The sequence below is a fragment of the Halichoerus grypus genome, chromosome 6 (assembly GCF_964656455.1).
Source record: "Halichoerus grypus chromosome 6, mHalGry1.hap1.1, whole genome shotgun sequence".
NCBI lineage: Eukaryota > Metazoa > Chordata > Mammalia > Carnivora > Phocidae > Halichoerus > Halichoerus grypus.
In genome coordinates this window covers 118,691,650-118,705,331 of record NC_135717.1, presented here as the reverse complement: position 1 = coordinate 118,705,331, position 13,682 = coordinate 118,691,650, and the positions used below count along the sequence as shown (strand labels likewise).

At 45.1% G+C, this 13,682-nt stretch overlaps 1 pseudogene; it reads right to left on the bottom strand.

Moving 5' to 3' along the window:
- Positions 1-4,070: 4,070 nt before the first annotated feature.
- Positions 4,071-4,785, bottom strand: LOC118536285 (ADP-ribosylation factor-like protein 2-binding protein pseudogene; annotated as a pseudogene).
- Positions 4,786-13,682: the final 8,897 nt, after the last annotated feature.

Here is a 13,682-nt window from a genome sequence, read left to right as displayed (position 1 = left end):
TTCAATTTCCCCCCCTTCATTTTTCCCTTCCTACTATCTTCTCTCTCTCTCTTTTTTTTTTTAACATATAATATATTATTTGTTTCAGAGGTACAGGTCTGTGATTCATCAGTCTTACACAATTCACAGCACTCACCATAGCATGTACCCTCCCCAATGTCTATCACCCAGCCACCCCATTCCTCCCACCCCCCACCACTCCAGCAACCCTCAGTTTGTTTCCTGAGATTAAGAATTCCTCATATCAGTGAGATCATATGATACATGTCTTTCTCTGATTGACTTATTTCGCTCAGCATAATACCCTCCAGTTCTATCCACGTCATTGCAAATGGCAAGATTCTGTTTTTTTTATGGCTGCATAATATTCCATTGTATATATATACCACAACTTCTTTATCCATTCATCTGTTGATGGACATCTGGCAGCAACTTCTTCCTAGATTATACATTATCTCCCCACCCCCCAGAAGTCAGATCAGAGCTGGACTAAAGAGAGGTCATCTGTACATTATCTGATGGGCCAAGAAGAGTGCCAGGACCTGGCCTCCATGTTCTTGAGTCAGATCTGATTTCCTACACTCATCCCATCTGATCTCTGAAATATAGCAGCCCTGGTCTCAAGCCTTGGAGGAGGCTGATTTTAAAGTTCCTACACTTGAGAGTGTAATAAATCCTTACTTATCTTTTCAAGGCCTGCTAGCAGCCCCCTTCCCCATTTACTCTTGGCACAGCTCTGAGTACTATGGGAACAGGACAGGCTGCTCTTAACTGGTCTTTTGGAGACATTACAAGAAGCATCACCAATCCCTAGGAAGACACCCCAGATGCTCTGCTCCTTGTGTCGCCAAACTTCCTGGGTAGAGGCTGACTGCGCTGCACTAACCCAGTTCTCATCAGACTGAAGCAGCAGGGTTTGGGTATGGCAGTTCAGTCTCTTATCCATCATTCCATGTGTGGAGAACTTGTTCCTGAGTGCTGTCTCAGGGCCCTGCAAAGCGTGTGGGGCATGCAGTGAACATTTGGGGGGTCAACTGTAAGAATGAAGAGAGTAATAAGAGCAGGACCTCCTCCCCCCACCTGGAATAGGTCACACCCCAAGGCAGAATGAAGCTGAAAGTTGACAGTGAGAGCCTGGCACCTTCCTGTGAGCTCTTGCAAGAAGAGATAGTGGAGCGGATTACAGAGGAAGGTAGTGAAAGACTACAGGGTACTTGGAATCGAGAGAGGGAATTGATCAAGGCATTTTGGAGAAGAAGCCTAGAGCAGACCTGGGAAGGAGAGTCTGGGCAACATGGAGGAAGGGCAAGGTTATAGAGCAGATATCCAGACCAAAGTCCAGGAGAATTCTAGGACTAGGATCATGTTTCATATTCTTGACACAGGCTGGGACTAAACCACATGCTAGTGGAGCAGGGAAGCTTCCAAGGTGAGGGCATCATATTTAAGGCCAGGCTAGGGGCTGGAGAGAATCGATTATCTCTAAGTGTATGGGAAGCTGGCAATTCTGAGCTTTCTGAGCCATGAAGAATCCCTCAAATCCATCTCCCATGTGAAGACAGAGCTGCGGCAGTCTTTTGCTTTTGAAGGCAGCCAGGGTATGTAGAGTAGGTATTCATCTTTATGGAATGGTCAGAGGGGTGACAGGAGTCTTCCCAAATTGAAGCTTGAAATCCTACCAGTTATGTCTTTAGGATTAAACAATCTGTCTCCAAGAGTCAACTGTTTCTTCATTCTCCATCCTTTATCTTTTCTTCCTTTTTTTTTTTTTTAAAGATTTATTTATTTGAGAGAGAGAGAGAGAGAGAGGGAGGTGTGGGGAGAAGGAGAGAGAGAATTTTGAACAGACTCTGTGCTGAGTGGAGCCTAACACAGGGCTCAATCCCATGACCCCGAGATCATGACCTGAGCTGAAATCAAGAGTCAGATGCTTAACCAGCTGGGTCACCCAGGCACACCTATCTTTTATTCTTTATCCTTACTCTTTCCCTCTTCTTCTAAAGATTTTCCTCTAGATTATAAAACAACACATACCTGTAACGAAAATGCATAAAATTTAGGAAAGTAAAAGAAAGAGAGAAAGATGATCAATAATTCCACCTCCCTATGACATTTTCCTATGAGTATGCCTGTGCATGCACACATGTAGGTACATAAAGATAGGTATGTGTAAATGTATCATCTTTTACAGAACAAGGCCTTAAAAATACATACTGCTTTATAGCCTGATTTTTCACTTACTTTATTGTGGAATTTATCCATTTAGTCATTCAACAAGTAGACTGAGTGCCTATCATTTTCCAGACGTTGTGCTGGGCTCAGGAATAGAGTGGAGAACATGTGTAATCTCTGCTTTCATATAGTCTAGCTGGGAAGAAACTTACCAAATAATATTTTCCTGTAACAACCAATACAGATGGAGATCATTATTTTCTTTTTCAGTGCAGATTCTTATTTTTTTCTTAAGTAAGCTCCATGCCTGGGGCTCCTGTGTGGCTTAGTGGGTTGAGTGTCTGCTCAGGTCATGATCTCAGGGTTGTGAGAATGAGCTCCGCATCAGGCTCCCTGTGTGTTCAGTGGGGAGTCTGCTCTCTCTCTCCAAAAATAAATAAATAATCTTAAAAAAAAGTAGGCTCCATGGCTAATATGGGGATTGAAATCACAACCCTGAGATCAAGAGTTAAATGCTCTACCGACTGAGCTAGTCATGTGTCCCTCAAATTCTTATTTTTACTTAAAAAAACCCACAAAGGTATACATTGGGAATTAAGCAACATTTTCCCTTCTTTCTAGAGGTGTGACATATGTGTTTTCTGGTCATTAATATTCTACCAAAAGTTTTATTAAACCTAAGGCAGGTAGAGGATCATTAAATCTCTTTGGTATCCCCTTCTATTCAGGCTGAGTTAGACCAGTGAACACCACTTTGGCAGGGAGAAGAATAGAGTTGGTTCATCAGTCTGGTGACTAACATAACATAATAAAAGAAAATTAAAAAAAAGAAGAAGAATAGATTTGGAAGGGGCACAGCTTGAAGAATCACATTTTTATCAAACTCATCCCAATCCCAAACCAAAATCTAACAAACTGATTTATACATAAAGGATTTTAAGCAAATCTGCATAAATTCTTAATAAGCCATAAGAAAAGGATAACTTTAGTCTATTTCCAGCATACAGTATATATTCGTTGGTGTCCAGTAAAATAGTAACTCCAATGAACAAAGTATTTTCGCCTTAGGGTTGTGAGATCAAGTCCCACATTGGGTGTGAAGCCTACTTAAAATAAAATGGTAAAATTTCTTTTTTTCCCCCAAAATGATTCTTATTAAAAAAAGATTTCTTTTGCAGCAGTGGGACTACATCAGGACTGGAATAAGACAGTCATAAAAGAACTGCAAACCCAAGACTAAGAGTTGATTTTCACATGTAGCTTTTCGGTAAAAGACATCCTTTTTTAGTTGATTCCCACAGCCAAGACTAGTTCTAATTTTCCCATAATGGTGGGCTGAAAATAGAGGCGTTTCAGAAATCTGAAGATAAGGGCAGCTGTTTTCACACCGTAGATAAACATTCCTAATTAGTCAAAAACTCCACACAGGTGGGCCATTGGGTTTGACGGACTGAAACTCTAAGCCAAATGAAAGAACTGTGAGCACGGGGGAAGATTTATGCAAAGCCTGCCTGTGGTATTTCAGACAGGGAGGGTATGTGATGGTGTTGTTCCACTTCTTGTCACTGGAACATGTCTTCTGGGGGCAGGGGCCTTCCAGGTGGAACGCCTGACATCGTCTTGTCCCAGAGCAGTCTGACTCTCAGAAGCACCCGAGAGAGGTGTCTGCTTTGGCAGGAATACTAGGGGTTATTGAATAGAAGAAGGTGTTTCAGGAAAAAGTCCTGGAAGCCTCAGATAATTATCATTCTGACCCATCAATACCTAACAATAAACCGCTGTAGAATAGAGCGTCTTCCCAGGGTGTATTCTCCAGTCCTCGGGAGCAGAAGCCTCTTCCGGCCTATTGGGCCCATGTTGTCCAGGAGGCCACCATTCCCTGCAGGCGGGAGCTAGTGCTAGGGATTGTTCCGGGAAGCTGCCACGGGAGATGATTTGCACAATGAAGTCACACTAAATCACTGCTCAAGGCCAGTCCTGGGCCTTCTTTTTCTGCTCTGTAGTCCAGAAACCTCTGTTTAAATGCCAGAAAGTCTGTAATTGTGAGCGGCATGTTGAATAGGTCATCAAGCCACCTCATCTTTGCCGTGTTTTACTGTTGCTATGGGAGCCGCCATGTTTAATCCGGGAATCCACGTCAGCAGTTCTTCGATATACTTTTCTACCAAAGAGAGGTATTCGTTAAAACTGGCGTGTAGGTGGGTTTATAGTCTTCTGTGTCTTCAAACTCCCGGTATTATCTGTCCATGAAATTTCTCATAGGTACCTGGAACTCAGCATCCATGACAACGTCCTCGATAAATCCAACCCTAGCTTCAAATTCGGCTTCAGAGGCGGAAGAGGTAGGCAGTGTGAAACTCTCTTCTTCAGAGACTTCTGCAGCTTCCGTCCGGCCCTGGCTAGTAGCTGACCGGCATCCCCAAAGCCGGGGAGCCTGCGAGTTTGAGTCTGCGCCTGCGCACCGGTGCCCAGGGGCCTCCAAGCCCTGCCCAGCCGCTCTGCACCTGCCCCCCAGGACTGACTTCCAGGAGCCACACTCTGCCCCCTGACACAGTGGCCGAGATTATCATTCTCAATGACTTCACAATATTCTATTATGTGGATGTAGCACATTTTGTTGCATATGTCATGTCTACTTTTTCCACTATAATAAACATTGCTACAATGAACACACGTGTCTCTGAACGCTTGTCCTATTCATTCTTTAAGATAACATTCTAGATGTGGAATTGCTAAGCCACTTTAAAATTTTGATTTATATTGTAAACTACTATCCAGAAAGAGTGTACCAACTGGTAATTTTACAAATAATGTATAAGACTTCCTGTTTCTCCAGTCGTGCAAACACTCTGTGGTATTCTTTTTAATTTTCAACAGTTTTCTAGGTTTGCTTTTCATTTCTTTGATTGCTAATGAGATTGAACATTATAAATATATTACGTATTATTTAATTAACATTATAAATATATTTGCAATTTAATTTTCATTTTCTGTGTATTGTTTCCATTTGTACAGCCCATTTTCTCTTTGAATGGTCATTTTGTTTTTCTTATTAATCTACTTGTCCAAGGCAAGGATTCCGACAGCACTTGAGCCACTCAGGAGTCCAGAATCTGTTCAACATTCATAATTGGGCCAGAATTAGTGCCCCATGGGGGAAGTGGGGTGAGGAAGACAGAACCTGGCCCAGGAACAGGGAGGTCAGAGGGGCTAACAGGATTGCAGGGAAGTGGGGCCAAGTTCCAAATGGGTAGGAGCCAACTCCAAAATCATGTCTGCAATGGTAGATGAGATGATGGAGTTGGGGGGCGGGGGTGTCGCTAAGAGAAAAACAGAAGCAGGGTCAGCCCCATAGAGATGAGAGTTCTGTTGTGGATGGCCCTCCAGCCCCAATCCTACTTTATTTACTCCCCTACAGCATTGATCCTAAGATCACTCCAGTACATATTCTGCCCACAATTTCCATCTCAGAGTCTGTTTCCTGGGAATCTGACCTGAGACAGGGGCTGAGGGAGCAGCCAGCTGGTTGCTTGACTGGGGTTTGAATGAGGAGGATGCCTCTCTTCAGGTAAGAGCTAGTTCCTCCAGGGAGAGTGGAGAAGACCCCAAGATCCTTGAAGACCCCAGAGGTAAAGAGCGAGGCCAGTGGGCAGCCCATGGCTTATACCAAAGATTTCATTACAAAATTCTGCAGGGATTTGGAGGGGAGTGGCCTTCCCTGGCTTGCTGCCATCTGATTAGTTGTAAACCTTGCCTGGGACATTCAGAAAAGCTGAGCTGTGGCTGGGGCAAGGACTGATGTGCTAATTGGGTCAGTCTCCCCAGCCCACCTCCTGCCTTTTCTGTCCATTCTGGACATCCCTCCCTCCCCAGCCAGATTTTTGAGGACTCCACTGTGGTGCCCAAGGTCATTGAAGTCAAGATTGCTATTAGCTGATCTCTGGCTGATAGAGATAAACTTTAAGCATTTTCCCTGCCTCCAGGCTGCTGGGGCTAACCTTCTCCAATCTATCCTTTACCGGCAACTGGGGAGAGCAATTGACAAATGTGTACATTAGAGCTCCTTTCTCATGCTACTGTTTAGACTAATCTTTTGGTTGTTTCAAGCCAGGTTCTTCCTCATTAAAGATGCAGTTACTCAGTCAAAGCCTACACAGTCCACATTTCAAAGTCCATAAATTTATTTCATTCATCCTTTGCACAGAGAAACTGGTAATTAAGATGCAGGTTCTAACTGTCCAACAAAAATCCTTTGTGAGGTTGCTGGAGTGGTGGGGGGTGGGAGGAATGGGGTGGCTGGGTGATAGACATTGGGGAGGGTATGTGCTATGGTGAGCACTGTGAATTGTGCAAGACTATTGAATCACAGATCTGTACCTCTGAAACAAATAATACATTATATGTTACAAAAAGAAAAGAAGAAGATAGCAGGAGGGGAAGAATGAAAGGGGTGAAATCGGAGGGGGAGACGAACCATGAGAGACGATGGACTCTGAAAAACAAACCGAAGGTTCTAGAGGGGAGGGGGGTGGGAGGATGGGTTATCCTGGTGATGGGTATTAAAGAGGGCACGTTCTGCATGGAGCATTGGGTGTTATATGCAAACAATGAATCATGGAACACTACATCAAAAACTAATGATGTGATGTATGGTGATTAACATAACATAATAATAAAAAATAATCCTTTGGGAGGGAAGTACGAAGAAAACCTGGGACTTGAGGCATTTCTAACAGTTGTTTTCAGCTTTGCATAATTATTGCTGTTCAGTTAGAATTAAGTAAAAATTTTTTTTGAGAGAGAGAGAAAGAGAGAGAGAGATGAAGGGCAGAGGGAGGGAAAGAATCCCAAGCAGGCTCCAAGCCCAGTGTGGAGCCCGACACGGGGCTTGATCTCATGACCCTGAGATCATGACCTGAGCTGAAATCAAGAGTCAGATGTTCAACCAACTGAGCTACCCAGGTGCCCCAAGTACACATTTTATTTTTATTTTTTATTTTTAAAAAGATTTTATTTATTTATTTGACAGAGAGAGAGAGACAGCGAGAGAGGGAACACAAGCAGGAGGAGTGGGAGAGGGAGAAGCAGGCTTCCTGCTGAGTAGGGAGCCTGATGCGGGACTCGATCCCAGGACCCTGGGATCATGACATGAGCCAAAGGCAGACGCTTAATGACTGAGCCACCCAGGTGCCCCCCAAGTACACATTTTAACAGAGTTGAATGAGTCTACTCAATTTCCCCACCCACATATGGCTGATGCATCTGAGTCTTCTGACTGTAATCCCCGCCTCACCCACCACATACCTACATACACAGAGACAAACACACTCACACCCACATGCCTGCCTTTTTGAAACAGAGAAGCACTTGTTAAAAAAACAAAATTCAGTTGAGTAAATGTGAAGATCTAATTGGCTTTATTAAATGATTCAAGAATTGGGTAACATCCCACCTAGCAAGTATAGGGGAACTCCACTGAACTAAATGAAAGGGTTTTAAAGGCAGAGAGAGGGTATAAAAAAAAAAAAAGAAAGGAATTTATTAGCAAGGAATGCATTGTCCAGGCAAGGTTATCTTTCTAAGAGGAGTGGAAGGGGGTCTATCAGTAAATTTCCTAGTACTGACCAGGAAATTCCACATTGACTGGCTAAAGGTTACATTCCTGGGGGGTTGAAAAGTGCAGTTAGGTTAGGCATTAAGTCTTGGTTTGCTGAGTTGTCCTAAATGATACTGTTTTGGGCCCATGGTTTTCTTTTTAACACACTAAACAGCAATAAGGCATCCCTCCCCCACCCACAACATGCGAACACACAGACACACACCTGATGAGGACCCTGGTGAGAGGCAGTTATGTTTAGTTGATATGCAAGGGATGATTTTCTGTCATTGTACATAGGATGACACCATTAGCTAAGAGCTAATGTGTACTGGGTGCTTATTATGCACCAGGACTTATTCTAAAATCATCCTTGCAACCACACTATGAGGTAGATCATATTTTTATCTTTATCTTATTGACGGAAACCAAGGCACAGCATGTTAAACAACTTATGAAAGTCATGTAACTAGGAGCTTGAACTCTGGCAGTTTCACTACAACATGGCTTGACTGACCCAATGATCAGTGGAATACAAGGGAAGAAAAGGTTTCCTAGTAGTGGTTTCTTTTTGCCCCAAGACTCATGATGTCCAGCTCTGGTGTTCCAAGGTCTCCTTGGCCTGTTTGGTGTTTTTGTGAATTAGAAATAGGTGTACACTCTGTGCAGACACAACTCCACAGGCTTGGCAGAGGACAGCACTTTGTGTAAAGTAAAAGATGCCTGCACTCTGGATGGACATAGCCCACGTCATAGCACACAGGTTGGTGACCAGAATATGGGCTACATTTTGGCCCTTTTCCACACTCTTGACCTGGAACTCTTATACGGGACACAACCCACACAAATGTACATGGCAGCCCTGGTGGTTTTCTGTCTGAGCTCTGGGATCTGGGGAGGAGAGGAAATATCTCTAATTCTTTGTTGACTCTGGTCTCTAGTCTCTGCAGCTGGACTGCCTCTACACCCTTTCATCCAGGGTTGGCACTGTCTTTCTAGAACAAGACAGTAATAATACCACCACTTCTTTTAATCTGCTCCCCAGTGGCCCAGGGTCCCACAGAATCTTAGGGTTTTAGATTCACTTCAGCCTGCAAAAGATGGGTGTGTGCTGTCTTCAGGAAGGAATGCTTTGTCCATATTCCTGACAAATTGGATCTATCCATGGTTTATCCACCACATCCAAAAGAAAGTTGCCAAGTTACATGAGAATGAAGACTGAGAACCTATTTATGTGGATTGTAACCGTTTAAGGAATGAAGAGATTAAAAAAATATTAATATAAAGTTACTATATTATATATATTATGTTATATGTATATTAACTTTAATATAAAGTTAGTGGAATGATACTGAAAACAGTATCAGGTTTATATGTAGCAACACACTAATACCATGTTTCAACTGTAGACACAGAGAGATCTGGGGGGATGAGGGCCTAAGGGTATCTCTTGGGTTTGACTTTTAGGAAGCCAGCAAAAAATGTACTCTTGGGAGTGTGGTGCCCATGATGCAGGGATTATGTGCAGAGCAAGCTTTCATGGGTTTAGGAGTTGACCAGTGATGGGGAAATGGACACTGTGAATTTGGATTACCCTTCTGAGATCTTTAGTTGAGAAGGGGAAGTGACAAACAGGATAATAGCAAGATGGTGTCATGGGGTCAAGAGAGGGAATTTAAAGATGGGAAAGACTTGGGCATAGAGGAGAGATTGAGGATATGGTGGGGAGGACGGTAACTGACTGAGTGAAGAACTAGAGGAAGTGGCTTCTTGTAGCCCCGTACAAGAGGAAGGCTTCTTATAGCCCTGTACAAGAGGAAGAAAAATAAAGTGGGTGTGGAGGCAGGTAAGAATGAAGGCATGGAAAAGATGCCAAAAGGAGATCACTTCTGACAACCTGCAGATTTTCTCAGGGAAGTAGGAAGCCAAGTCATCTTCTGTAGGCAGGTGGTGGGGACTGTGAAGGGGCTGGAGGAGAGTAGTGGAAGTTTCGGACAGAGGTTAAGGCCATGAACAAGAAGCTGACAGGACAAGGGAGGGATTGAGCACGCAGCCAAAGTGGAGATCAGGACTCTGTTGTGCCCCAGATTACATACTTGTGTGATTCCCCCAGCAGTGCTTAGCTTTTGTGATAGGAAGGGAAAGGAAGGTTGTAGCTTTGTCCTAGACATGGGACTTTGTTAGGCTAATGGTGGAAGAGTTAGTGGCATAAGAAAATGGAGGATGCTGGTGAGAAGGTTGTTCAGATGGTCACTAGACTCTTCCCATGAGGGATGGGACAGCATTAATTTTGTTCTCCATTCCCTACCACCTGGTCAGTGCCTGGCACATAATAGATGCTTAAAAAGTATTTGTTGAATGAATGAGTAATACTTAAATTGGGAAGAACAGGAAGAGGCCAGGAGAGGGCTAACAGACTAGGAGAAAATGAAGGGATGAAGACAATGGGAATATTTATAAGAATGAAGAGCAGGTGTGGTGGGAGGTAGGTGAAAATAAGGTGAAGGATGAAAGGTTGTGGCCATAGAGTGGGTGTTTGGGGTTTAAGCTTCCAAGAGGGAACAGTTCTTTGATGATCAATGGAATGGCCCTGAGTGTGTGGCTGAGGTGGAGGAGGAAGAAGATGAGTGTAATGGAGAAGATCAAGGAATCCCCAGGCTGGGATGTGGGGTGGGTCATGCTTTAGAGGCAGAACTCTCCAAGGATGATGGTGAGGGAAAGTGGGGGAGCATTATGGGATCCCAGAACCCCAAGAGTGGGAGAAACCTCAGAGGTGGTTTGGCCCAACTTCCCACCAAACAATAGCAAGAAATTTGCTTGGAGGGAGTGGCAAGGCCTTAATATTAAAGTGGGGCATTGGGGAGGGAGGAAGGAGCAAGAGGCAGAGGTGGAAGGGCATTAGAGGTCAAGAGAGAAGCTCATTCTTCTAGAATAGGAAGCCTAGTCATTTTCTGGGTAGGAGAGTGACATGTTGAAAGTGGTATTTGCATAAGATCATGTTGGCAGTGATGTAGGAGTGGATGGGAGCAAGGAGAGACTAAATGCTCTGGATGGGTCTTTGGGGGAGAAGTGAACCACATCCAATTCCATGACCCACCACAGTTTTCCAGGTTGCCATGACCAGCATAATTTCTTCCCACACAACGGGTCAGGCTGGTACACACCCCTGCATCTGTGTATATAACATGCTCCCCTCTGTTGCCTTCAGTAGCTTCTGACAATCCTGCTTCAAATAAAGCTACAATGTTTGCTGCACAGACTGGTTCCTGCAAGTCTCTTCATCCTAACATGGGATGCTGTCTGTCTTCTTCATCAAATTGGCTCATGATGCTTCCTTGGGGAAGACTTCCATGGCTCACATCCCGCCACAGTTCCCATTTCCTTCTCCTGTAACTGCAGTAGACATGTGGCTATCACTGGCTGTGTCCATGCTTGTCCTGTGTTCTGAGTGAGAGTGTCAGACTGTTTGCCTCCTAGGTATATAGAACACATCTTCTCCTTCCTCTGAACTCCTTGTTCTTTTTTTTTTTTTTTAAATGTTTTATTTATTTATTCATGAGAGTCAGAGAGAGAGAGAGAGAGGCAGAGGCAGAGGGAGAAGCAGGCTCCCCGCCTAGCAGGGAGCCCGATGCGGGACTCGATCCCAGGACCCCGGGATCATGACCTGAGCCGAAGGCAGACGCTTAACCATCTGAGCCACCCAGGCACCCTCTGAACTCCTTGTTCTATGATGTAATAGATGCTCATAAATGCTGGAATAGACCTGCTTTTGCTTAAACTTTAGCTCTCACGCTGTCTTGTGTGCCTTGCAATGAGTATGTTTCTCACAAATATTTGAGAACTGACTTGCCATCCCATGAGCTATTCCCATGGTGCTGTCTATAGAGGCAAGGCATGGTGTTAGGTCCATGCAGATGCTGAGGTGTGAACAAATGTGTGTTCCAAGCTCAGAGTAAGCTCCTACTAGAGGCAGGAAGAACTCTGTAAACTCTAGTACACTGGGCTTGTCTGCTTCCCTCCCTGCCCTCCCTCCCTTTCTTTCTTCCTTTCTTCTACCACATGTAACTAGAAGGTACTCAAGTCCCTCACACAGGATCAGATGGCAGTGGACTCATGTCTGACACCCAATCATGACTTCCTTTCTTTCCAGAGGAGATGCTACAGCAGCCTGGAGTGCTCCAGCTCTCCTAACCTCTCTCTAAGGAAGGCCTTCCCTATCCCTCCCACTGTATTGTGTCCTTTTCCTTGGCTCATGTTCACCAGAAACCACCAGATTCTGATCTCTCTTTGTAGCTAGGATGGCTGTTGCTATCACCACAAGTGTGGCTTTCTTAATGAAATCACCTGTATTTTGTTTATTTTGAGGACAATGCAGCCTCTCTCCCAGGCCCCTGAGGGGGTCAGGCTGTCACCACAAGCATCCAAGGTGGGATGTGTGGGGGCTTATGAGGGGTAAGAGAGTGTGGGAGTTTAAGGGAAGTTCAAGGCATTCTGATCAGTTGGGTCCCTTCTCCCACCCATGGGCTATCCGGTTGCATTTCCTGTACACTTAAAATGGGGCTGATACACAGGTGGCATTTTGTTTCCATAGTGTAGTGGTTATCACGTTCGCCTGACACAGGTGGCATTTTTAGCAGAGAGGAAAGCCATCCACACAAATGGCAGCTACTTTAATAGTCCGTGTCTTAAAACCCTATCCGGAGCTCACAGGTACAGGGCTCTGTCCTGAGCTTGGGGTAAGAGATGGTCTGGATGGGAGGAATATCCTAAGGGACAAGGCTTTCTTGTCCAGTGTGACAATAGAGGTGGGACACATACAGGGACCCACATAGAGGGGCAGCACCAAAAGTGGGAAAAGTTGGGCAGCCATTCATTCTACAAAACCTGTGAGCCCACCATGGGCCAGGCACTGTGCAGGGCAATGGAAGCACTCTTGGACCAGACAGATAAGATCCAGCCCCCATGGTGCCTATTGTCAAGGGGACAGGGCTACAGCCTTCATGCAGGGAAGAGGAAGGATGGGAATGCAGACAGTAGGACTTACAGGAGCCTGAAAGGGGGAGGCTTCCTGGAAGGCAGACCAAGGAGGCATATTTGAAAGGGGAAGAGACCTGGTGTGGGAGTGAAATAGGGGGTGTGGGGGCCACCAGGGCAGCTAGTTGAACAGGAGCAATAACACCATGCAGGGAGCCACAGGGAGACAGAGGGAACATGAGTTCTCTTGGTCACCCCAGTGGTGAACAGTGCTAATGCTCAGATGAATGTCTCTAGTATCTAGTCCACTCACTCAGGCCTCTGAGTCAGTCTGGAACATTCTGGCCTGATACCCACCCCTCTGTGACTGGGATAGCAGAGGTGCTGCTTGTGTCACAGAGCCAGGGACAAACCAGCAGAGGCTCTCTGGTGAGTTCCATTGGTACACACTGTGAGATTTAGAGGTCCTACTTTCCACTCTGTCTCTCTCAAACACGGGAGTCTGCATGAGGCTTGTTGGTTCTGGGAGGCAGACAGCATAGTGACACCAGTGGACGCCCAGTGTTTTGGGGGAATGAAAAAACCACAGAGTCACCTAATTGAACCTGCTGCCCCCTGAGAAGCCGGTGCCTGGGGCCCTGGGACTGGGCCATGCCTGGCAGGAACCAAGCTCATTCATTAAGGGAGGGCCCCGGTTCTGTAGTACACAAAGTCTATACAAGGCTAATTACAGGAAAGACTTGAAATGGAGACTCTGGGATTGTAGCGAAAGAAATTGGTGTGGGGATTAGTTGTAGCCAGAGAATGAAACCCTGGAAATCATCCAATTAATGAACCGGTTAACTGGGACCTCTAAAAGGGGCCACCTGTCTCCTTGTGTCAGAAGTTGTCCTTTCCTCAGAGGCTTCTGAACCAGGACATCTTCCTGTGCCCAGAGAAA